This window comes from Giraffa tippelskirchi, chromosome X, assembly GCF_054371585.1.
Source record: "Giraffa tippelskirchi isolate mGirTip1 chromosome X, T2T-mGirTip1v1.2.pri, whole genome shotgun sequence".
Lineage (NCBI taxonomy): Eukaryota > Metazoa > Chordata > Mammalia > Artiodactyla > Giraffidae > Giraffa > Giraffa tippelskirchi.
In genome coordinates this window covers 68,844,993-68,870,545 of record NC_137289.1, presented here as the reverse complement: position 1 = coordinate 68,870,545, position 25,553 = coordinate 68,844,993, and the positions used below count along the sequence as shown (strand labels likewise).

General features: G+C 38.1%; 1 protein-coding gene across 8 annotated transcripts in view; it reads left to right on the top strand.

The window, feature by feature from the left end:
- The first annotated feature begins 1,775 nt into the window (after nucleotides 1-1,775).
- Nucleotides 1,776-25,553, top strand: part of PCDH11X (protocadherin 11 X-linked) — an 868,063-nt gene continuing 844,285 nt past the window's right edge. For all 8 annotated transcript variants that reach the window (XM_081567466.1, XM_081567469.1, XM_081567465.1 and 5 more), the window contains exon 1: nucleotides 1,776-2,097. The gene's annotated coding sequence lies outside the window, so the exon portion shown is untranslated. The remainder of the gene's footprint in view (nucleotides 2,098-25,553) is intronic.

The window sequence follows — 25,553 nt, the reverse complement described above, 5'->3', positions numbered from 1 at the left end:
CATGCAGACTGCACTGAACTGCGTTGCTATTATTCCTTCTGGTAGTGGCTGTAAATGTTAAAAAAAGAAAAGAAAAGAAAAAGCAAGAGGAAAAACAAAAGGTGATGTGAGGATTAGCTGAACTAGGGTTCTAACCTTTCAAAATGTCAGGAATTGGAAAGAAGGCAGTTATGAAGATAAGGGGTATACTGGGGGGAAAAGTCAGAAAGATTTGCCCTTCAATAATAATAATAATAACTTTCCATGAATAAGCTATTAGACAAAATCAACTCACGATAATTGGCACAAATTTTCCCTTCTTGATGTTCTATCCCTATGCAGATGTATTCCCCCTACCATTCAGTAGACAAAAATAAAAATGAATACTGCGCTCTTGGCGCCTGGAAACATTATCTACTTTTCCTTCTTTTATTTCAGGAAAGAGAGCTTCCTCCTTCCCAAAACAAAGCAGACCACTAGAAAGATAAGTTTTTCTATTGGTTAAGCATGGAAAACGGATGCTAAAACCTAAACCTAAAATACTACATTTTTTCTGGGGAAAAATTTAAAGCATTCACCTCGTTCATTCTCCAGCCTCTGGGTAAAGTGAAGGACTTGCTCCTTGGAGTAGTAATCAGAGTAGACCAGCAGGGAAGGTTTTGGTTGGTGTTGCTATTTGCTTGTAATTCCATAACAGGGACGGGGGAATTAGCCCTGCTTCTAGATACCCACAACCTTTCCGAGTCACAAACCAGCCAGACTGCCCCTGATCTCTCTAGTGGTCTTGGAAGACCTGGCACCGCGATGCCCGCCCGGGCGTCACCGACTAGGCAGCCAGAGCGCGCTGGCAAGCATCAGTCTTGCGGCTGGGTTCCTCCCTCTTCTGCATCCTTTCCTACACCACTGAAACGCGCTGTCTACGCCCGCAATGCTGCCTGGTCCCCAGCAGGGAAGCGGCTGGACCCCACTAAAGCAGCCCAAAGCCCAAACCTGCTTAGGCTCACTCGTACTTGCTCTCTGGGGTAGCCAGATGCTAGGTTTCCCCCCTCACTCCTCTCTCCGCCACCCCCAGACATCCGTCTGAAGGAAATCGAAGGATTAGACCCGGTTCACAGCAGAGTGTAATATATGCAGAGACAGTCTCTCAGCTCCAACTGCGGCTTTGCCCCTACTTCCACTAGTCTGCCTTAAGTATCCTTTGTATGAGAAAATGGTGCTGCTGAATGTTCGTTCTCTAGCGGACTGAGGGCGGTCAGCGGGATCGCGAGAAAAGCACACATAACAAGAAAAATAAAACTTCTGTAAGATAATGTGAATGAGTTCAACTTAAAGGGAAGCCAAAGAGAGCGGCGAGCGGAGGACCGAGCGGAGCGGAACGTGCTCTCGGTTTCGCTCAGCAAAGCGGGAAGCCAGACAGCGGCGCGTTTTTCCCAGCAGCGGGTCCCGCAGGCGGGGGTGCAGCCAGCACGCTTTCTGTCGCCTGCTTGGGGCGGCGAACAGTAACTTCCTAAGCTTACCTCCATCTCGCCCCCGCCTTTCTTTCTGGGTTCCCCGTCAGCCTGGAGGGGCCGCCCCCGAAGCGGTGGGGGATTTGGGGTGCAAGGAGTGGGGGCCAGAGGGGGGTACCCAGCAGGTGGTGCTGCGCCATCCCCTCCCAGCAGGCGGCCAGGGCACTGGTTCACTTCTCTCCCCCTGCCCGCCTTCCACTCGCTCACCCCCCTTCCTTCCCCCTTCTCCCCCTCTATCGAGTCCCTCCCCCTCGCCATTGAAAAGGGCTGGCTCGGCCCTGGCTCCATGCAGTCGGCGAACTGTCAGGGCGGGAGGAGCCGTGAGCTTGAGCTGCACGCAGCGACCAGGGCGGCAAAGCAGAAAGCCAGCTGAAACAGAGTGCGTAGAGTGGCAGCGGCAACGGCGTCACAGGCAGCCCAGGCAACCCCAGGCAACCCGGGCGGCCCAAGCAGCCTAAAAGGAAGCCTTTTCAACTCCAACTGCTCCGCGGACTGCAAGCTGTGGCGGCAGAGACCCGCTACAGCAATCGCAGTCTCCGTGGAGCGAGCAGAAGCCTTTTCTCTTTTTTGCCTACCACCTCATTTCTACTCTAGTGGCGTGGATAACAAGGTAAGTATCCGGTACGGGGTCCAGAACAGAGTGCGGCGTGTGAAGCGTGAGTCCCACACTTAGTGCGCGGAGGCTTCCGGCTGCCTGCTCTCAGGGTCTTCACTAGGACGACAGAGTGGTTTTAGAGACGCTTCCCGTGTCCTCCCTTCCCCCTTCCCCCATCTCTTCCCTGGAGATAAGAGCAAACCCCGGAGGTGAGAGCAGCTAGAATCTCTTTTTGGCATAGCCACCAGTCGGCTTGCCTTGGTTACTTTAAGAAAACTCTTCACTTCTGTCAGAAAAGTGTCCGCGCGTGAATTTGCCCGATATTGGCCGTGCAAAGAGGTCTTTCGCTTTAACGGATACAGCTTCAGCGAAGCTGAGACAAACTCTTAAGATTGGGGCAGGGGTTGAGAAAAGATCACACTCCGGATTCTCGGGTTAGCCAGGAGGAGCGGTCTGAATCGAGCGGCAAAGCCCGGAGCCCGCTTCGGACTTCTCGCGTGGTCTGGCACCGCTGCGCTCCCATCTCTGGGGGCTCCAGGTCTGGATCCTTGCCAGGTTGGCCCTAATCCTTGGGGACCCGACCCTTGGCGCAAAGAGGAGATCGCAGCGCGCCACGGAGCGCTCAGGGTCTCCCACATAATTTCCCCTGCCCCTCGCCTCCCCGCCCTTCCTTCCCGCCCTACTTCTGGGGCCGTGCTCAGCCAGCACCTGCTGGATGTGAAGATGGTAGGTATGGAAAATTCTGCCTAGCTTTTTTTTTTTTAATAAAAGGAACGTCTTACAGTCTGGTAGCCGAAAAGCGGCATCATTTTCTCATTAAAGAAAAAAAAGACTTTTTCTAGGAGCTTAGCCAAACATAAAGGGATTGCTCTTTCTCCAAAATAAATGACTTATCAGCCCTTAGCCAAAACCCGCCTAGCTCTCTCATAAATGAATGACGTTGACTAAGATAGGACCAAGAAACAGTTTATGGGTCACAAAAGAATTAATTTTTAAAGCGCGTAGACATAAAACAGTCCCTTTTCGCGAAAAGGAATGCCTCTTAAGAGAGTCATCAGAAAAGGTGACTTTTTAAAAAGGCATAGCCGCTAATGAGTCTTTTCTGTAGAGACTTAGAAGAGCAGAGCGGCAGTCTGCCCTCGATTGGAAACACGACTTGAAAGTGCGCTCTTAGCGGCAAATTGACATCCTCCCCTTGCAAAAATAAAGGGGGGAGGTGCCACTTTTGAAGAGTGTATAGCGCCAGCCACTTCCTTTCCTCCCCTAAGGAAAGACTTATAGAGCTCAACCTCAAATGGCCTCCTCCGCGCTTCACTGCTTTGGCCGCCTTTGGGGTGCGGGGCCCAGGGGTGCGCGTGTTGAGTGCGTGTGCCCGCGCGTCTTAGGGGTTGCCTTGGAGTCTCCGAGCGGGGTACCTTTCTAAAAATGTTGGCTGGGGGCTGGGAATCAAAACTTGCGCCACTGCGGCACAAATGCACAAAGCAAAAGACTTGAAAGAGGGGCGAGGACAAAAGAATAAATAAAATTAACTGGGAGAACCAAACAAAAGCGAGTCCTTGCGTGGAAACATCTTCAGGTTGGGTTTAAACTTCACATAGGAACCGTTTCTGTGCGAAGTAAAGTGTGTGGAAGAAAGTCTTTAAACGTCGGGATAGACGGTGAGGGGGGCAGGAAATATGGGGAGGGGGCGATGGTGTTGGGGGAGTTGCTTTGGTGCTCTTAGCGCTGCAACAAGGAAACAACCTGAGGAGCGTGCCGAGAATACTGAACAGTGAGCAAAACACTGGACAAGGTAGCGTTGCTTTAGACTAAAGCGACTCCCTCCCGTCCCATAAAAGGTTAAAACAGGTGTGACTTAAAAAAAAAAAAAAAAAAGGTACTTGCGGGCACCTTCTGAGCTTGGTGAAGATTAGATAGAATTCCACTCTCAATCTTGTTTCAAACAATCACGGCAGGAATGCTCAGCCTCAGAGCTGACCTTTCGTTGGGGGCGGGGGGGCATTTGAAAGCAAGTCGAAGTAATAGTATTTGTACGTTTCCCCCTTTCTTGCCTTTGTCTGGTTCATAAGAGGAAAGCGCGGACGGTGTGCGGGCGGTTCTGACGAATGAACCGAGAGATGGACTCGCTAAGGTCTAAAGATACCTTCCTCCCTCCGTTAAATTAAGAATTGCCGCGCTCAGCTCACGCGGGCTGAATCTGGCCGCCACCGTGCTACGCCTGCCAAGCGGCGAGGGAGCGCCTACGCCAGCGAGGCTCGAGAACCTTGTTCTCCAGTCGCCTTGGCACGGACAGCCCCTCCTTCTAGCAATGATGTCAGCCTCAGAGTGGCTCAGTGGGCCGAGAGGAGGCTGAGCGGCCGGTCCCGGCCGGGAGCGCGAGCGGCCCAGCCCCGCGCGCTCCTTGTGCGCAGCCGCCCTGGCTTCTCTCGGCCTCCTTCCCGCGCACTGGCTCGCGGCCCCTCCTTCCCGCTCCCTTGCTCCCCAGAGGCGTGCCGAGGCGCCGGGGGTGGGGGCGAGGGGGGGGGTTACTGCAGCCTGGGCCAGGGTAGGTTTTGAACCCCGGAATCGAATACAGATTTAGGGTCTTTATGCACTCCTTCCCCCCGTTTCCCTGTTCCCCAAGACCCCCAACCAATAACCCCGCTCCTTTTCAGCTTGCACCTTCACTATTCACCGTGAATCCACTTATTTAGCGTCGTTCTGGAGGGCAAGTTTTAAAGATAAAATAATAACAGTTACCAGTATTAAATTTCCACTGTCATCTGTCCTCCCCGGGTGATATGAAGACTTGGCATCCTTAAAATCTTGTGGCTCTTTGCCTTCAACAGAGCAAGCCCCCTAGAAGGCGAAGAGGGTCTTATTCCCACTGAAATGGTGCGGTGGGGAAGGGGGACGATCGGAGGCGGGCTTGCACTGTGTGGAGGGTCCCCTTTCAGTGAAAGAAGGGACTGGAGATTGGAAGTTGCGGAAAGGCTCTGAGGGCTGCTGCCGCAGGGGAGAGGCCACCGTCCTCTTTATTATAAGGCTGCGCAGTCACTTCCAGAGGCCGGAGTGCCAAATTGGGAACATTCAGGAATGGGGTTTTACAAGACGGAAGCCCGCTGCTGCTTCCTTTCTGAGTTTGCTCTTCTCCTTTTACAGAGCAAACCCCTGCTTCCCGGAATTGGAGGCTAATCAGTTTTCCCTGATTGCGGACAATTCTTTCTTTAGCTCTGGGAGAAGGACCGCAGCGCGCCTTTGGAGAGGGCTGTACAGGGCAAGAGGGAGGGGCGGAGGCAGGGTGTGTGGAGGCATCTGGGTCTGGGAACTGAGCTCCCTTTCCAAGGAAATTACCGTCAGAGGGGGGATCGCAATAAAATGCTTACCTACTGACTATATTTTGGTTTGGAGGCAGGTGGGGGATTTTGGGGAAAAAGGGAGCAGAAGCAGACAATTCTTACGTTTTGTAAATCTAGGGTTTTGTTTTATTCCCATGGATGGAAGGCTTCCCTTAAATAATATATCAGCAAAAGCAGCAAAAAAAGTTCCTATGCGTTTGAAATACAGGAATGGAAAGAAAACTCAGACCAAGCATAAAAGTGCATTCATTTTCTAGAGTTCAATAATTTGCTTAGGGTTGAAAGGAGCCCCCCTTTAAAAAAAAATCACCTGAATGCGATACTGATGGATGTCCAAGCAGTGTTGAGTTTTGGCAGCTGGGAGTCCTGGCAGAAGGAATTGCAGTTTACACGTTATTTCTTCTCTTGGTATTCAAAACTTCATGTTCTTTGCAAGACAGAAATTCCTAATAGAGAGCTTCCAAACTGCTGGTGGCAGGGAGAAATCTGGTAAGGGATTTAGAAAGCAGAAAATTCTCCTTTTCTCCGTGCAAGCAGTCCACAACAGCCTTTAGCCAGGGTTTATAAGGTTCTTGGGGAAGGGAGGGGAGGCTCCCAGACAAGGAGACTTTATATAAGCCACTGGCTTTAAACTAAATTGACAAAATATGTATGGCTGTCACATTTTCTATTAGTGGGAAGGGGAATTATTCAGGGGATGAAATTTTGAAATCTAATTTTCTCCAATAATCTTGTTTCATGTATTTTAAAGGAGGTGTCGTATGTTTACTTATTCACCAAAGAATCTGCAAACCTACTGTACCAGACAATGTGGTAGGCTCCAGGAATACCAAAGAGCACGTGGAAAGGTATCTGGGGCCTCTGTGAGCCGGGAGACTGACAAATTTATAATACAATGTGATTAATGCTCTAAGTGAACATAATGGAGGGAGGAATTAATTTTTGCTAAGAGGTTGAGAAAAGATTCATAAAGAAGATGTCTCTCTGGCTTTGAAAAATAGGCATCCCTAGGCAGTGACTAGCCAAGAAGTGGACCTGAAAGAGCCTGATGCAGACTAAGTAAGGTGGTGGGGGGGGGGGGCTGATGTCCCACTGTGGAGTTAGCAGTTGTGTGTATATTTTGTAGGCATAGGCCACTTTGAAGATTTTTAAAGTAGGTATGTTAACAACAACAAAACAGGGTGAAAAAAATGGGCAGTAGGTGGCACACAACAGAAATATTTTCCTTGTTTTTAAATGTCTTTAAATGTATATTTGAGTAAACTAAGGTATTGGAATAGAGAGTGAAGGTAAATAAGTTAAGAAGATACTGTCACATCCAGAAAAGAGGACAAATTTTGAAGAGGGCCTAAACCCACGCACCACACAAGGTAAATCAGTAGAACTAAGAAATAAATGAATGCTGTGTGCTGAAAGAGAATTTCTCTTTAGTCCTAATCATCTCTATAGTTTTATCTTTAGGGTCATCTCACCTTCCCCACCAAGCCTTCCAAATTCCCCATCTTCTACCATCAGAGTAATCTCCTTCAGCAACTTGCAAGCACATTTATAAAGCCCACTGCACTCCATTTTCCACACACCTCCTTGCATCATCTTCTTGTCCCGTATTGGTTCTCCCACCCTTACCAGCTTCAGCTGTTTCTCTATCAACCATTAGAATTCCTTAATCTTGGTTTTCTCCTCCTCTTAAGCACTAGCAAACACCTCTATCTCTACTCTTTTTCCTTCTCGGGACTGTCAGTCTTCCTTCGCTGCTTCTTCCCTTCATTACCTATCTAGGTAATTTTTCCTCTTATCCCCATTTTACTTCTTCCTTCCCACTAGCCACCTTGGACTCTCTTTCCCTTTATGACCTCAAAGATATTTTTTTTTTTAAAGGAACCAAGGAACTTCTACTTTAAACTTATAGATTTGTCAAATTTTCCTCGCCCAGATTTTTTGCTGTCTACGTCTTTTGCTGTTTTATTTCAAACAAGATTTATAGTAGAATTCCTTGTATTTCTTATATATATATATATATATATATATATATATATAATACTTGCAAATGCCTGTTTTCTTTTGGTTACAACAAGGGATTTAAGCATTGTACTTTGGGGAGTAATTCCAACTTTTCTGAATTTCTCATCACACACTCTGAAACTGTTTCTCTTAATCCCATTCTTTCTGGTGTGTCCTCTTCCCATGGGTCATTCTATTTATGTTTTCAGTGAAAGTTTCTTTCTGTTTTATTCCTCTTCCTTTTTGCTTTGTGGAAGTGTCATAGTGGCTCAAATTTAAGTATTTTGAGAGGCCATCCTCCTCAGACAGGTTTTCCCCAACAACAGGTTTGCCTCTTCAGAGGCAAAGGAACCCTTGCTTTTTAAGCATTGGTAAAAAGATATTTTTGTGTGTGTGGGAAATGGGCAATTCTCAAATTGTCCATACTTCTCCATGTACTGAGATTGGCTCAGCATCATTGGGAATTGGGGATTTAAGAAAGAGTATGCCATAAAAATAGACGACACATTCTTCCATCAATGACATATATAAATTTTACCTTTGGGAAAAATAAAATTTATAAGTACATTTAATTAGATTGACTTTATAACATTTCAAATTATATGCCATTGTCTGAGCAGAGTTCTAATATTGGAAGATTTTATTGATCATTCAGTATCCAGAATGAAGATGCCTTGATATTCCAGACTGGCTTGCATTGTTTAAGTTAATTTAATGCTGTTTGAAAAGGTGTTATTTTTCAATAGAAGTTCATTTTGAAATGTGGTCATCTTATGTTAAGAAAAGATATCAAATGACCTGTATGCCAAGGTCCCTAAAGACTTATGCTCTATACAACATTAATTGTAAAGCACAGGTTTATCACATGGAGAAAGCTATTTTAGGGTGAAAAGTGTCTTGAGATTTGGTTATATCTGTAGAAAGACCGCATTCTCATTATCAAATAGTGAAAATAAATTGAATAAAGAGTCTTTTTTCAATTACAGTTTATGAATTAGAAGAGTGACTTGGCAGAAATCATAAATGCTTCTATTATCTTTTAAAGTTTAAACACCCTCAACTGATCAAGGATTTAAACTGTCCTTTTAATTGTCTTTAATGTGTTAAGCATCAAATCAGTATAATAAATTTTGAAACTTAAAGTGAGGATAGCTATAGTTGTCATTTTCAGCCCAGATCTGAAAGAATGATTTTTTTCCCACCTAATCTGCTCCTCTTGAATACGTACATTTGGGAAAACTACTCCCAAATTTTCTTCCTCCAGAAAGAGGAAAGAGGAAAGAAGAGAATAAAATCTGGGAGAGGATTTTTCTCTCTTCTCTAAAAATTATTTTATTAATCTAACCTATCTTCTAGCACAATAATAAAACTAATTTCCTGATGGATTTGAATTAAACTAGATGAAAATTCATTTCTTTAACAATTTTCAATTGATTAGAATGCAAATCGAGATTTTACTGATTTTTTATAATTCATTTATTGTCATCATATGAAATGTAAACAAAACATTAAAATTTCAGGTACCTTTTTGTTTCAATTCATTCCCCTAATTTAATTTATACAGTATTTTATATAATTTTAAAAGTATATCATTTTAGTCTCATAAAAATCTTTTAAGTAGAAAAAACATGGTTGTACCTATTTTTTCAATGGGTAAACTGAAGGTCAGACAAATGAAATCCTATCTAAGGCTTTCCAGGTAGCAAGAGGGAAAATTTATATAGGACTTCTGGTTTCCAAGTGAGGGCTTTTGCCAACACCCTGCCTTGCCACTCATTTCTTTGAGTATATTTCCTCAAAGTTCTGAATGTTAAAAAAAAAAGAAACAAAAAAGAATGCTTCTTCGATTAAAAAATAAAAATTTCAAAGTATATTTAAATATATCTAAATAAGTCTGTTAATTAGCTGTCTACTTGTGTCATATTTTCCTCTTCTTTTAAGTCTTTGTACACTAACCCTGTAAATACTATATAAGATAGTAAGACTATTGAAATTTAACAGTACATGCTCGTGTATGCTCATGTACTTTCTCTATTTTATTTATAAGAATAATTCAAATTATGACCCATCAGAATGACACTCCATAAAGTTTAAGCTTACCTAATGTGGCAAATATTTAGTGTTATTGCCTAATTCATTTTTCTTGAAATACACTTATATTTTATATATGATTTGTTTTAGAGACTGTTTGACAGTGATTTGTAAATACTGACTTTGTTCTGATATGCCATCTTTGAAGCAAAATATCTTTAGGAATCAATTGTGTGTAGGTTTATATCATTTTAACTGAAGGACATTAAGCTCCTGATGTGCCAACCATTTTCTGTTGCCTTCAGGATTATGAACTCCTTCATCCCGCAATTTTTGGTATAGGAAATGAGAGCAAAAGGTTTATTTAAATTGTGTGAACACAATATATTTTATGATTGATATTTTGTTGGTATCCAAAGGGTGATCTTGGGCAAATAACTTCATCTCCCTGCAATACAGTTTTCCCAAAAGTAACTTGGAGAAATTTTACATTATTTCAAAGCCCTTTCCAATGAAGAAAACAATGTATATGATGTTTTACAGAAAGCTCTACCATATATTCTGTCCTTATCATGTGTCTCTACAGTATTTCCAGTTTCAATACCTGGATTCATTAGCCCTCAGTATCTAAAAACCTATTGCTTGTTCAGCACTGCAAATTTTAAATGCAGTGGTTGGACTGGGTTAAGAAAGGGAGCTCTTAAAGAAGTTTAAGGCAGTATCTGCTTTGAGAAGCTTATATTCTGATTGGGCACAGTAAGCACCACCAACAAAAATGTAACATATAGTCATATTAAATTTAACAAATACTGAGTGTCAGGTGGTACATTACAGTATGCCAAGAATGACCCAGGTTTCATAAACTCTGAAAGTGGAAGGGGCCAGAAAGATCATTTAATCCAACTCCTGAATTTCACAGACAAGAAAACTAAGACTCAGAAATGTAAAATGAGTGTAACAGGAGCTCATATGAGGTATTGGGCGATAGCATTCTTTAGTTTACTCTGCAACCTTGCCTGTTTCCTCCTTTGCTCAAATGCCATAATACTTTTGTACCTTATCAGAAAGTTAAAAATATCCCGGATTTGTTTGTTTATTTCTTTGGCTTTATTAAGCTGGACAATTTCCCAATCTGACTTAGACATAGAAAATGGTATATTTTCTACACTTTTTTTTGAACTTAGATTATTAAAAACACCTCTGTTGTGCATATTATGTTATAAAACATGCAAAATGTAGTCTTGACATGAAGGCAAAGTGAATAGACTAAAGTATCTATGCCTTAAAGTGTATAAATATTTTAACTCTTTTAAAATGACTTGAAAAGCCCATTTACTTAAGATAGCAAGACATATACATACCCCAAAGAATGGAGTTTTTGTTTTTATAAATGCACATTTACCTAAGGAGTTAAACGTACATTTTCCTGAATGTTTAAATATAATTTGGGAAAATTTGTAAGTGAATTTGTAAGTGAATTTTGGTCTGTTGCATGATCTTACAGCTCACGTCTGGGTTGTGTGTAAGGGAGTCTTGCAGAAACTTGGCCTCTGTTCACCAGTGCCAAATAGAAACATGGAGACAGAGTTTTCAGTGAAGTAGAAAAGAGTAGCTTTTATTGCTTTGCCAGGCAAAGGAGGCTGCAGTGGGCTAATGCCCTGAAGATCATGTGACTCACCCTGGAGAGAGTAGGGAAGAGTTTTATAGTGTTCAAGGAGCGGGGCATGATCAGCTGATGGACAGTTCTTGGATTGATTGGCATCAAGGTGAGGTTTCAAGCATCATCAGCTTTCTAGTTTCAGCCAGTTTGGGGTCTATGTGCTTGTGATCAGCAGTTTTCATCTGGGTGGTGGTGGTAGGGGGTCTGCTTCCTGTAAAAACAACTTAGAAATGTGTGTGAGACCTTTATCTGTATCTTTCAGGGAACTGGGAGTTTGGTGATTCTGTTATGTGGCAGAATTATAGTCTAAATTGTTACCAGTTCCTTAGCCCAACAGATAATCTTTGTTTCTTTATCTTCACATTTCACAGTCATTAACTCTCGAGACAGCATTTTACTTCAAAAGACAAGGACACAGGGGTTTGTACAAGGTTTCAGGAGTGTGGGTCAGACAAAGGTCAGGCCAGAGTATGGGTCAGGCAGGAGTATGGGTCAGGCAGAATGTGCTAAACAAAGCTTACTTTTCTCCCCTGAATAACCTTACACTGCTTTATTTTACTTTGTGGCAGAGGGGAAGAAAGAGGGGGAGGGAATCAAGTAGAGAAGAACACTCTCAGAGTGTTAGGTGATAGGACCTGATTTTCAGTCTAGTGTGAAATATGCAACCTTTTTGAAAATGCCTAGGTTGGCTTCTCTCTCACTTCTCATATTGTTTAGTTGGAATACCTTAACTGTTATTTGATACTTGTTTGCTAGTTTTACTAAGATCAAAAATCTTCAAAAGAAACATGGGGATACATGAATTTTTTTTAAAAAAAGAGACTTAAGAATGGGTAATAAGCACACGCAAAAACACACAAATAGGATAAAACTTTTACAGAGAGCTTGCTTTATGGTCATCAGGCAGAATTTCCATTGTTCTTTCTGCTTACACCAGGAAAAAAATTCGCTCAGTTTAAGACCGACATTTTAGCCTTCAGTCAGCCTCCACATTTTTTACATCATCCCTTGAGCAAATTTTCCTAGCCCGTGAACTCGGTTTTAACATTCATGAGATAAAACAGTTACAATATATGGTTTCCATTTTATAAAGTGAATGAGTGCAAAGAGGGATTATTTGAGGAAGGGAGTTGGAATCCATTAAATATCACATGGCTTCTAAATGCCTTCAAAATGTATACAAGAGTAAACAGTTATGGGAATATAAAGTGAAAGTCACTCAGTCGTGTCTGACTCTTTGTGACCTCATGGACTATACAGTCCATGGAATTCTCCAGGCCAGAATACCAGAGTGGGTAGCTGTTCCCTTCTCCAGAGGATCTTCCCAAGCCAGGGATCGAACTCAGGTCTCCTGCATTGTGGGCATATTCTTAACCAGCTGAGCCACCTGGGAAGCCCATGGGAATATAAGGCCAATGCTAATATACATCTATATATATAACACATATATGTATATGTAACAGTGCAGCTATAATAGAAGCTAAGCACTTGAGAAACAAATAGAGCTTCTAATCAGTCACCATCACTGCTGATGATTTATTTTAAACTGGAGTTTCTAGGAAGTTAAGTCCTATTCCTGTGCTTTTCAAATTTTAATGCACATCCCTTTCATCTGGGAACCCTGTTAAAATGCAGATTCTTATTCTGTAGATTATACCTGGGGCCTGAAATTCTGCCTTTTTAACAAGTTCCCTAGGAATGTAGGATGCCTCTCAAACCACATTGAAAAAGAAGGGTTAATTTTTAGTCTGGTAAACAGGCATGAAAAAAGTGAAGTAAGCAAAAGTTTACAGATTTATTTAAAAGATTCCATTTAGCTATTTTGCAAAGGATGGCATATATAAAAATGAAAAATGATATATGCTTATTATACCTGAATATTAAAATTGATCTTAATCTTTGATGTAACTAGATCAGTTGAAACTACAGTTCAGAATAAAAGTTGCTTGCTCATTATATTGTCAAATCTATTTATAAGGACTACATACATACAGTTGTACTTTTTCAAAAAGAAAACCATTGACCACACAGTGTCAACAGCTTGCTAATCTTTTAAAAAAATTTTCAAAGAGATCCAAAAATTCTGAATTTAATATGGTATAGATCCTTGAAGATATTTGTTTGTGACATATTGAAAATGAACATAACAGTTAATTATTCAAATATCAGAAAAAAATGGGGCTTCTGAGGTGACGCTAGTGGTAAAGAACCTGCATGCTAGAGATGTGAGTTCGATTCCTGGATCGGGAAGATCCCCTGGAGGAGGGCATGACAACCTGCTCCAGTACTCTTGCCTGGAGAATTCCATGGACAGAGGAGCCTGGTGGGCTACAGTCCATGGGATTGTAAAGTCAGGCACGACTGAAGCGACTTAGCATATATGCTTGCACACAGGGTACAATGATTAATTAAATTTTCATTTATTTAAGTCGAAAACATTATTTTTAGTTTCTTTTTGTGTCTGACATTTTTCAAGGTAACAACAACAACAGCAACAAAAGAGACTTGGTAAAGGTTATTTTATATTTGCTATCCCCTAAAATTCCACTCAAAGCCCATGGTGCTACTTTCTTCACACCTAGATTTTTATCATGTATTGCAGCAGAATAGCCATTTAATCCAAGAGAACTTTTCATTCATAATCCATTTAAGAAATTTTCGTAGTTTTGTTTTTTGGTGTGCAAGACATCTTGGTATGGAACCAGTGTCAAACAATGTTGAGAACAGCTATTGAGATAAGTCAAGTTGTAAGTGTTTAGACTGTGTTTGTTAGGCACAATTGTGGTTCTGGCAGGGTGAGGGAAACAACTGAAAAAATTGTCACTTCATGTCTTAATTGTGGCATTGGGATTCAGCAGCTACCACCTTCCCAATGAAACTGTATTAGTCTTTGCTAAGCTCTGATACTTTAATAGGGACAGCAAAGCTTGTTTGGTGCAACTTCATGATCCCAGTGAACTAAAGGGCCAACTGGATTAAAATGCTTTTTGTAAATGCTAAATGAACTTGGGTGTCTGCCAAAACTGCCTTGGATTTCATTACTCTTATTTAATAATGTTAAGCATAGACTGTTTCCATGTGCCTGAGGAAGCATGTATAGCAAGCAAAATATCATATATCTTTTTTTTAAGGAGGAAACTCCGAAGTGCACAAAGAAGAAAAGAAATACAAAAAACAGGACCAAAAAAAAAAAAAACAACTTGAAAACAGACTTCTTCAAATTCTATTTTCAAAGGCTAGAAATGGAAACTACAGAAAGTAGAGATATTACTGTGCTTCTATGAAAATATGCTAGTCAAGACTTAAGACAGAATGAGGAAAAAATTGAGTTGATTTACAATGGCCCTAAAACTCAAAAATTATATAAAATTGACTCAAAAAACACGAAACTACTTCAGGATCATAACAACCAGAATAAAAATATGAGATAATTTCTTGGACTAATCTAACAAGTATGAGAAATGCTAAAAATGTTAAACAAAATTTTGTGAATTAGAGTAATCAAATCCAGCTGTATAAATTTAGAACAGTTCTCCTTTTTTCCTGTTTCAGAGGGAATATGGATACATCTTAATAGAATGAGATTTTTTAAGTTAGAGGAAAATATTGTTTCACTGGACAAAATTTTAATCATAAGTCATATAATTTTAGTAAAGATTTAAAATAGGTGTTAGTGATGATTAAGCACAATCAGCCAGTAGATAATGTCATATAATATACATTAAATGTTGAAGTGCTTGTAATTGCTAATAATACAGAATTGCAAAAATTAGTAATAGCATTACTAAGGAAATGAGTTGATTATATTCACTGGAAAAAAATTGGAATTCCAACTTAAGATTAGATTCCAGGATAGAGATTGACAACTCAAGGAAGTATCATCTTTTAAAGAAATGGAAGACATTCCGAGAAAATAATGTTTAATATTTCCTTTGAGAAAGTTATTATATTTTCTATATATCATACCATAATTATAGCAACTAAATTACTTAAGAACAAGCTTTTCCAGTAATTGAAACAAGTGCATTTATGGAAAAAACTAATAATTCCCCCCCCAAAAAAAAAGTAGACTCATGAGTCTTTGCATTAAATCTAAAGAAATTACCTGAAATGGCACCTCTTGGTAAATATGACAGGCACTAACACCAGATTTCTAAGTATGTGGCTGATTACATTATCATTTAAATTGTTTTCTTTGCACTTTAGAATTTTACAAATTTTATCTCATCTGAATCTCACAACAGTCCTGTGAAATAAGTACTAACCATTTTGACATATGAGGAAAGCCACTTAAACAAGATTTTTTCCCCCTTAAGTTCACATACCTATTGAATGTCAAAGACTGCACTAGATCCTTATTCTCATGATCCCTGGAAAAATATTCATTCCGTCAGCCAGTGTATGTAATATAATTGAGGGTTCAAATATGATTAAGGCTATATATCAAAAGAACAATTGTTTATTACGTTTAATCTTTTAGGAGTCTTGAATTTGTATTAGAAAGTTGTAGTGAGTACTCATTGAATTTTATTTGGGACAATTAAGATATCACTGGTTTTAGTCATTTCAAACATATAACATACGTATGCAATGGCACAGTTGTCATTGTGAGCTGGGAAATAAGAATGTGATCATATTGAACAAGAAAAGAGTACTTGGGATGGATAAATCCAATCAGGCTTTTTACAAAAAGAAATGAGGATTTGTTTCCAATTTAAAATACACAAGAGCCAAGTTCCTAAGAGTTTTCTTTCTCTGTAAAGATAAAACTATTTGTGAGAATAGGTCTGGAGGGAGAGTATTTGGAAGTAAAAAAGGAAAATCTATTACTGCAATGGGTTGGCTTAGATATAGAATGTTAAGTCATAAACTAAGGTGCATTGCTCTAAGTCCTGGCAATGCTTGCAACTTGGAATTTTGAGAGGTTTCAGGTTTCTCATTTTATCTGAATTACATTCAAGCATTTCTTTAAGATAAATTTTTGTAATAGTAGTTAATCACATGGGGTGAATAGTTTTGCCCACTGGGAAATCACATTTTGTTTTCCCTTGGAAGAACTAGATTATTAGAAGGTATTACAAAAATATCTTTTGTTGTCAGAGAAGCAAACCCTGTTTAGTTTCTTTAATGAATCTCATGAGATAATTAGTAGACTTAAAAGTGTAAATGGTGACACATATTCTGCCAAAGTGCTACTGAATATAAAAGACAAACACGACCCTTATTGTAATGTTTCCTTAAAAATACAGTTCCTTTACATAAAATTGATATTTGTTGATGAATTTCTCCTGACAAAAGACTTCACATATAATCATCTAACACTCCAAATAACCCTGTGAGTTAGGTGGCACAGACATTTTTATCCTCCTTGTCTTTCTTTTTTCTTTTCAAATAAAGAATCGGCATAGTCCAGAATTAGCTAAATAGCTTGTCTAAAACCACACCAAATTAGGAGTTAACTTCAAATTCCGTGAGCTTTTTACTGTGCTAAATAGATTGGGTCACTGGTTGTAAGTAACTTATCCTGGGAATTATGCAATGATCTAAATTTTTTAATAAAGGAAGAAAAAGAAAGGAGATATTTCCTAGATATAAACTCTGGGTTAAGATTAACATTTCTCTGCAGACAATAATGCAAAGGTGATGAGACAGATACTCAAGCTTGAGGGAATTAATGGTATGCTGAGGTAACTCATAACCAGCAATGTTTTGATGAAAATATTCTTAACTTGTTTGCTGTTAGGATTTTCTTTCTGTTCTCATTATTAATGCCTCCAACTAGAGAAATGGGACATTTTTGTGAAACACATGCTCATAGACATTATGGAATATCCTTGAATCTCTAGCTTTTTTCATTGTTTTTATTTATTTGTTTGTTTGTTTTTTTGCTTAGGAAGGTCATCTTTTAGAATTTTTGGACTTTGTGCATAATTTGCACTTTTTCACAAGTAACTTAATAAAACACAGATGTTGTTTAAGTGTGATGAATTATACTTACTTAAGATTTGCTTTTTTCCAGAAGGTCCCATTTCATTTGCAGTGACTTGCAGAATGTCACAAAAGCTAGTCAGTGACAGTCTGGAATAGAATTTAGGTCTCTCTGGCAGGTGTGCTTTTCATTGTATCATACACTATTATATCTTTTATCATAGGAAAAGGATTTACGTTAATAATGAAAAGTTAGATGTGTAATGATCAAAGGCCTGAAATGTTCCAAAGTGTTGCCACTAATTTTGGTTTTAGATTTGAATAGTAAATATCAAACAAGAGTGTATTAAATAGCAAAAATGGTGACTTTTTGAACAAATTAAAAATGTTAATTTATTGACAAATTTTATGAAAAAAATCTTATGTTTTATAAGACAATGTTACATATTTTAAGTAATTTACCAACTTGAATATTAGATATATCTCCTACATGAAGTTTTTATACTGCAACTTAAGTTGACTGAAATTTTACTATAATACTCTTCTGTATCACAATATAGATCAGTTTTGAATCTAAAAATTCTTTTTGAAGAAATACTACCAAAACAGTTTTGTAGTCATCTTGACTTTAACAGCATGTCCCTGTTACCTTGGACCAAAAATATATTAAAATTTTAATGTTCCATAATCATTACGAGTGATCCAATTTATTAAACTTATGTTTTGCTTATTTACAGGAAATTAAATATTTCCCCTGTTTATTTTAAAGGTGTTTGCTCTCCTGCTAAAAATGTCTAACATATTAGGCTTTTAATAGATTAATGGAGTAGAGTTGTAAACTTTGTCTTAGCAAACACACCTTCAAAGATCACGCTGTTTTTCAAAACATAAATTAATGACTTTTGGTTAAATGTAAGGAAATAGTCTAAAAACCAAAAACCTTAGTCATATTTTGCTCTAGCTACACTTGTTTGAATGAAAATTTATTTTATGTAACTAAGCTTATATCTTTTTTCTTTCAAAGTTTGAAGAGTTTTCACTTGGAACAAACAACAGCATTTTATTTTCTGTAATTATTGATCAAATTTTCTTAGCTCTTCGTCTACAAAAGGCTTACTTGAAAGCTGATTCTCAAAACTAAAAGTTTACAATAACTGAAAAATCCATGGTCATTTAATGGAAAGTGATGATTACACGTGCACATCTACTATTATTTTTGTACACTTGCTAATCTCTCTATTTTTGTACTATATATATAATTTACACTTTTAATAATCATTATTATATATGTGTATTCTATCCCTGTGTTAAATATGAAAATTGAGACTTGCCCCAAATGGCAATCCACTCCAGTATTCTTGGAAAATCCCATAGACAGAGGAGCCTGGTGGGCTACAGTCTGTGGGGTCACAGAGTCAGAAATGACTGAGCAACTGAGCACAGAGTTAAACAGATAGTAAACCACTATGTCAGGAATCAACTTCAGATATTTTTTATTTTGCAGCCCAGACTTTTAACTACAATGATAAATAGAAGTTTATTTTTGTCCATATTTTCTTAAAAAAAATATTTTATACTGGAGTAACAATGTGTTTGTTTCAGGTGTACAGCCGAGTAATTCTGTTATACATGTATATATATCTATTCTTTTTCAAATTATTTTCCCATTTAGGTTATTTCAGAATATTTGTCAGTATTGAGTATCGTCTACATTTTTGAAATACCATTTAACTGTATTAATAATGACTGTGTACATGGATATTTTTATTTCTTTTAGACATGTTTCAATTATCCATTTCTCAGCTTTATTAACTGTATTAAAGCTGTAGAATAGCATGCCTTGAGGAAACAATAAACTACATCAGTTAAATGAAATATTTTTTCCTTATGTACATCTTAATTGTAGGAGAAATATTCCATCTGTAAATCACCTATCATTAACAATTCAGTTACAGCCTGATGAATGCGGACACACACTTTACTGATCTAATTTAAAACCTAGATTTATCCTTTGATAATTGCATTTTTGTTGTAGATTATATAATCAGTTTAAGAAAATTAAAATTCTAGATGGCTTATGATCTTTGTCATCAAAGACTGTTGTATTTTATTTCATCTATATTTGAAATCTGACAGGTTTGATCTAGAGACATGTAGTAATTTTTATCTTTAATGGATTTGCTTGGACAATCCAAGTTAAAATAAGAGCTTTCAATTTTAGTCTCTGTTCTGAAATCCTTATACATAATGATAGAAAAAATACTAGAAGAACGAAATGTCTCAACATCAAACAACTAAATCACTAGCATTCTCTTGAACCACAAAGGGAGAATTGAAATTACTTACAATTAATCTTCATAGTATCACATTTAGTTGAATCAGTCAATTATTATAACTGAATTTTTTTCAAATTAACTGTTTTATTTTTATGTAGATATTAGACTATTGTCCAAATAACTCAGTTTGTGTTTTTACTTCAGGCAAACGCAGTACAGCAATTCCTTAATTTTTAATCATATCCTTAAGGCTTATCAGCCAGAATGGAAAACTGTGTGTCAGGGTTATTGATCAAAGATCAGTCAAAAGTTAAAATATCTTGTCTTAGGTATTTTTTAAAATAATTACCATTATTGTCATGCAATAATGATGCAAATGCAGTGCAAATATGGAACACAGATGACCTCAGATGACTCTACTTGATAAGTACAAACAAGAAGCTTCAGTTCAGTCCAGTCGCTCAGTTGTGTCTGACTCTTTGTGACCCCATGAACTGCAGCACTCCAGGCCTCCCTCTCCATCGCCAACTCCCGGAGTTTACACAAACTCATGTCCATTGAGTCGGTGATCCCATCCAACCATCTCATCCTCTGTCCCCTTGTCCTCCTGGCTTCAATCTTCCCCAGCATCAGGGACTTTTCAAATGAGTCAGTTCTTCGAATCAGGTGGCCAAAGTATCGGAGTTTCAGCTTCAACATCAGTCCCTCCAATGAACACCCAGGACTGATCTCCTTAAGGATGGACTGGTTGGATCTCCTTGCAGTGCAAGGGACTCTCAAGAATCTTCTCCAACACCACAGTTCAAAAGCATCAATTCTTCTGCGCTCGGCTTTCCTTATAGTCCAACTCTCACATGACTACTGGAAAAACCATAGCCTTGACTAGACGGACCTTTGTTGGCAAAGTGATGTCTCTGCTTTTTAATATGCTATCTAGGTTGGTCATAACTTTCCTTCCAAGGAGCAAGTGTCTTTTAATTTCATGGGTGCAATCACCATCTGCAGTGATTTTGGAGAACAAAAAGATAAAGTCAGACACTGTTTCCCCATCTATTTGCCATGAAGTGATGGAACCGGATGCCATGATCTTAGTTTTATCAATGTGGAGCTTTAAGCCAACGTTTTCACTCTCCTCTGTCACTTTCATCAAGAGGCTCTTTAGTTCTTCTTCACTTTCTGCCTTAAGGGTGGTGTCATCTGCATATCTGAGGTTATTGATATTTCTCCTGGGAATCTTGATTCCAGCTTATGCTTCATCCAGCCCAGCGTTTCTCATGATGTACTCTGCACATAAGTTAAATAAGCAGGGTGACAATATACAGCCTTGACGTACTCCTTTTCCTATTTGGAACCAGTCTGTTGTTCCATGTCCAGTTCTAACTGTTGCTTCCTGACCTGCATACAGATTTATCAAGAGGCAGGTAAGGTGTCTGGTATTCCCATCTCTTTCAGAATTTTTCCACAGTTTATTGTGATCCACAAAGTCAAAGGCTTTGGCATAGTGGATTAAGCAGAAATAGATGTTTTCCCGGAACTCTTTTGCTTTTTCGATGATCCAGCAGATGTTGGCAATTTGATCTCTGGGTCCTCTGTCTTTTCTAAAACCGGCTTGAACATCTGGAATTTCATGGTTCACATATTGCTGAAGCCTGGCTTGGAGAATTTTGAGCATTACTTTACTAGCGTGTGAGATGAGTGCAATTGTGTGGTAGTTTGAGCATTCTTTGGCATTTCCTTTTTTTGGAATTGAAATGAAAATTGACCTTTTCCAGTCCTGTGGCCACTGCTGAGTTTTCCCAATTTGCTGACATATGTAGTGCAGCATTTTCACAGCATCAAGAAGCTTAGCCTGGTGGAATTTTGCCTAAGTAGACTCTCATTCTAGTTGGCAAATGTTACTCATTTTTAAATTATAGTGATATATGAACCTTTGAAAAATAGAATCACTTTTCTAAAATACAAGTATACAAACATATATTGACACACACCTTTTAAAATATGTGTACATGGTGGCCTTCAAATTAGATACTGACAAGTACACATTTGTATTTAATAACACTTAGCAATTGTATTTCCCTTACTAGTACTCAATGCCTCTTTGTTACTTGAGAATTCTAGTGTTGACAGAAAAGAAATTATTATGTAAAACTTTAGTTGTCTTCCTGATATTGGGAAATATTATTAATAATACCAGATAGCAGTGGTGCTGTAAGAATTCAGTTCTTGTTTGGTAGATGTTTCACCCGGGCATGGATTATTTCTTCCTCTAATATATTGAATATCTGCATTTATACAAAAACCACAACTTTGTATACGTCTTAAAAATCTTTAAAAAAATAAATATTTTTCTCAACTTATTATAGTTTCTTTAAAACACGAATTAGTACTCATTCAAACCCTGCTCTTCTCCAGATTTTGTTTTACTTATTTCTGATTTATTCCATATTTTGTAATATTTTCCTGGATTATTTTTTTTGAAAAAATATTTTGGATCCTTGTTAATTTAAAATAGACGTTTTATAAGATAGAGATTTGAACTAAAATCATCCTCTCCTAGACAGAAATGATTGCATTTCTGATGGAGTTTTAAAAGAAATATCTGCATCTGAAATTTCTATCACCTTGCAGGTAAATAATAAATCATACACAAATGTAGGTCTGTTAAGTGACTGTTTCTATTGAGGGATTTTGCTAGGCTTACAAGAGTGAATGTGGAATAGACTTTAATAGACTACTTGCTATGATGAGTCAAACACATTTTTTGATATAGTGTGATAAGTGATGTAAATGAACTTAATAATGTTCTTAAAGATTCACAAGAGAAGATATATTTCTGCCCATTCAGTTGATTTATTATGAATTTCTGTATAACTACCCAAATAGTTTCCTGATTGTGAACTAAAAATAATGCTCATTGAAACTGCAAATAATCATGATGTGAAAACAATTGCATTACTCAGAATAATAAAGCTAAAAGATATGAGGGTTTAAATATTTTAACTGGTATACATTTGTATTCATAAAGGACCACAAACACTGAACACTGATATGGTCATAAATAAGTTTTTAAAATTAGGCATTATACATAACCTTATAAAATTGAATGAGATGGTATATAACTAAATTGTATATTTTTCCAACTATTATTACAAATGCATTTGTAGAATTTTGATTTGTGTATATTATTCATATATTAGACATTAGTATTTATGGAAAGACTTTTATGGGTAAATATGCCCATATATTCTTGCTTAGACAAGTGGCAATATAATTATTAGACACATGTTCCTAAAATGTTTGAGATTGTTGTATACACTAATCATGGAAAAACAAACTAAATCTGTTAAGTTTTCATCTACATAACCAATTCTAATACACTAGCAGCACTTTGACCCCTTAATAACAAGCACAATCACATTCTGTCAGAGAAAGTTGCCAAGTTCACACAATAGGGAGACTGACCTGATACCTTATTAGAGTTTTTGCCCAACACGTTCATGCTCGTCCACTTTCCAGCCCCTTATCTTTTTCTTCTACTATATTTTTCCTTTTTCCATTGAATTTTCACCCCCTTTCTTTATTAAGTAAGTTGTTGAAAGATTAAATATTTTACTACAAGTCACTCTGTTTTCTATTTCAGTTCCACAATATGTACATCTATGCCAAAAAATTAATGTTTAAATTTTTTTATTATACTATTTTAAAATTATCCCTTTTTCTAAAAATGAAAACAAAATTAACAATTAGGAATGTGTTCTTGGGCTCCTTAAGGCAAATATTTTACCCTTGCTGTGAATTTGTCTCCTTACTTGCTCTCAGTAGTCTGTGGTGGTATTTTACAACACTGTGGACTGTAGTCTGCCAGGCTCCTCTGTCCATTGGATTTCCCAGGCAAAAATACTGGAGTGGGTTGCTATTTCCTTCTTCACGGGATCTTCCCCATCCAAGGATCAAACTTGCATCTCCTTCATTGCAGGTGGATTCTTTTACCACTGAGCCACCTGGGAAGCACCTCAGTAATCTGGAGATGTGCAATAAAGGAATATATGCCCAGAAGAGTAAGGCTTTGATTTATATAGCTAAATGTTGTCTGATAAAAAGGAACATGTAAGCTTATTTTTTTAGCTAGAGTTTTGAACAAAGGTGATACGAGATGGATAACTTTGTCGTAATTAAAATGATTATCTATGTGTAACATGTTTATGTACCTATTTGTTTTTCATCTAAGGTTTGAGGTAGCAATAGCTTTCTTTTAACAACTGAGACACTTTCTGCTACTATCCCTACACTTGAGAAAACAGCAAAACCAAAGCCAAACTAATCCTAGCATAATATTCTGTCCATCATCAACAATTTAAGGCAGGTGATAGCTTACATTTAACTTATAGGAATACTTAGTTTAAATATTTCAAGTTTTTCATTCTTTTTTTTTTTAATATAGACACGATTTTTTTAACTTCATTATCCCATCTGGGTTTTAAATAAGCTGATTTAATAAGTAGGGCTGTTATTTATTCAGCTCAGAAGAATTTAAAGCCAATAATACAGAGTTTTAAAGAGAATCATTTATATCTTCCTTTGTCAATATAAAAAAGGCTCTTCAGTTTCAATGAGGACTTGTTGTTGGTCAGTTGTGAAGTCATGTCCAACTCTTTGTGACCTCATGGACTGCAACATGCCCTTGTCCTTCACAGTCTCCCTGAGTTTGCTCAAATTCATGTCCTTTGAGTCGGTGATGCTCTCTAACCATCTCATCCTCTGTCACCTCTTGTCTTCCTGCCCTCAATCTTTCCCACCATCAGGGTCTTTTCCAGTGAGTCATCAGGTGGCCAAAGTATTGGAGCTTTAGCTTCAGCATCAGTCCTTCCAATGAATATTCAGGGTTGGTTTCCTTTAGGACTGACTGGTTTGATCTCCTTGCAATCCAAGAGACTCTCAAGAGTTTTCTCCACACTACAATTTGAAAGCATAAATTCTTCTGCACTCAGCCTTTGTTATTGTCCAACATTCACATCCTTACATGACTATTGGGAAAATCATAGCTCGGACTATATGGACCTTTATTGGAAAAGTGATGTCTTTCATTTTAACAAGTTTTCTAGGTTTGTTATAGCTTTCTTTCCAGGGAGAAAGCATCTTTTATTAATAATTTCATGGCTGCAATCACTGTCTGCAGTGATTTCAGAGCTCAAGAAAATAAAATCTGTCAGTGTTTCAACTTTTTCCCCTATTACTTGCCATGAAGTGATGGAACCAGATGCCATGATCTTTGCTTTTTGAATGCTGAGTTTTAAGTCAGCTTTCTCACTCTCCTCTCTCACCCTCATCAAGAGGCTTTTTAGTTCCTCTTCACTTTCTGCCATTAGAATGGTATCATCTGCCTATCTGAGGTTGTTGATATTTTTCCCAGCAATCTTGGTTATAGTTTGTGATTCATCTAGCCAGGCATTTCACATGATGTACTCTTCATATAAGGTAAATAAGCAGGATGACAATATACAGCCTTGATCTACCCTCCTTTCCCAATTTGAAACCAGTCTGTTGTTCCATGTAAGGTTCTAACTGTTGCTTCTTGACCCACACACAGGTTTCTCAGGAGACAGAGGTGGTCTGTTACTTCATTTTAAAATTATTAACAAAAGCTAAGATGGGCTACATTTTGTATCTGAATAACAGAAAAATTTTCAACATAAACTGATTGAAAAGAATTTGCATAAAAAATGGTACATTTATCCTTAATTATTTTCAAAGGAAAGAAATAGTCAAGCATGATTTTCCAGAAGGAAGTAAACTTTCCTTTCAGTAGTGAAAGTCACATTTTATTTTCATTTGGAGTGGCCTAAATATTATGATATTTGGAGTGACAAATAGAGTCATGGGATTAGATCTGATAGACAAAGTTCCTGAAGAACTATGGATGGAGGTTCAAGATGTTGTACAAGAGGCAGTGATCAAGAACATCTCCAAGAAAAAGAAATGCAAAAAGACAAAATGGTTGTCTGAGGAGGCCTTACAAATAGCTGAGAAAAGAAGAGAAGTGAAAGGCAAAGGAGAAAAGGAAAGATATACTCATCTGAATGCAGAGTTCCAAAGAAGATCAAGGAGAGATAAGAAAGCCTTCCTCAGTGATCAATGCAGAGAAATAGAGGAAAACAATAGAATGGGAAAGACTAGAGATCTCTTCAAGAAAAGTAGCGATACCAAGGGAATATGTCATGCAAAGATGGGCACAATAAA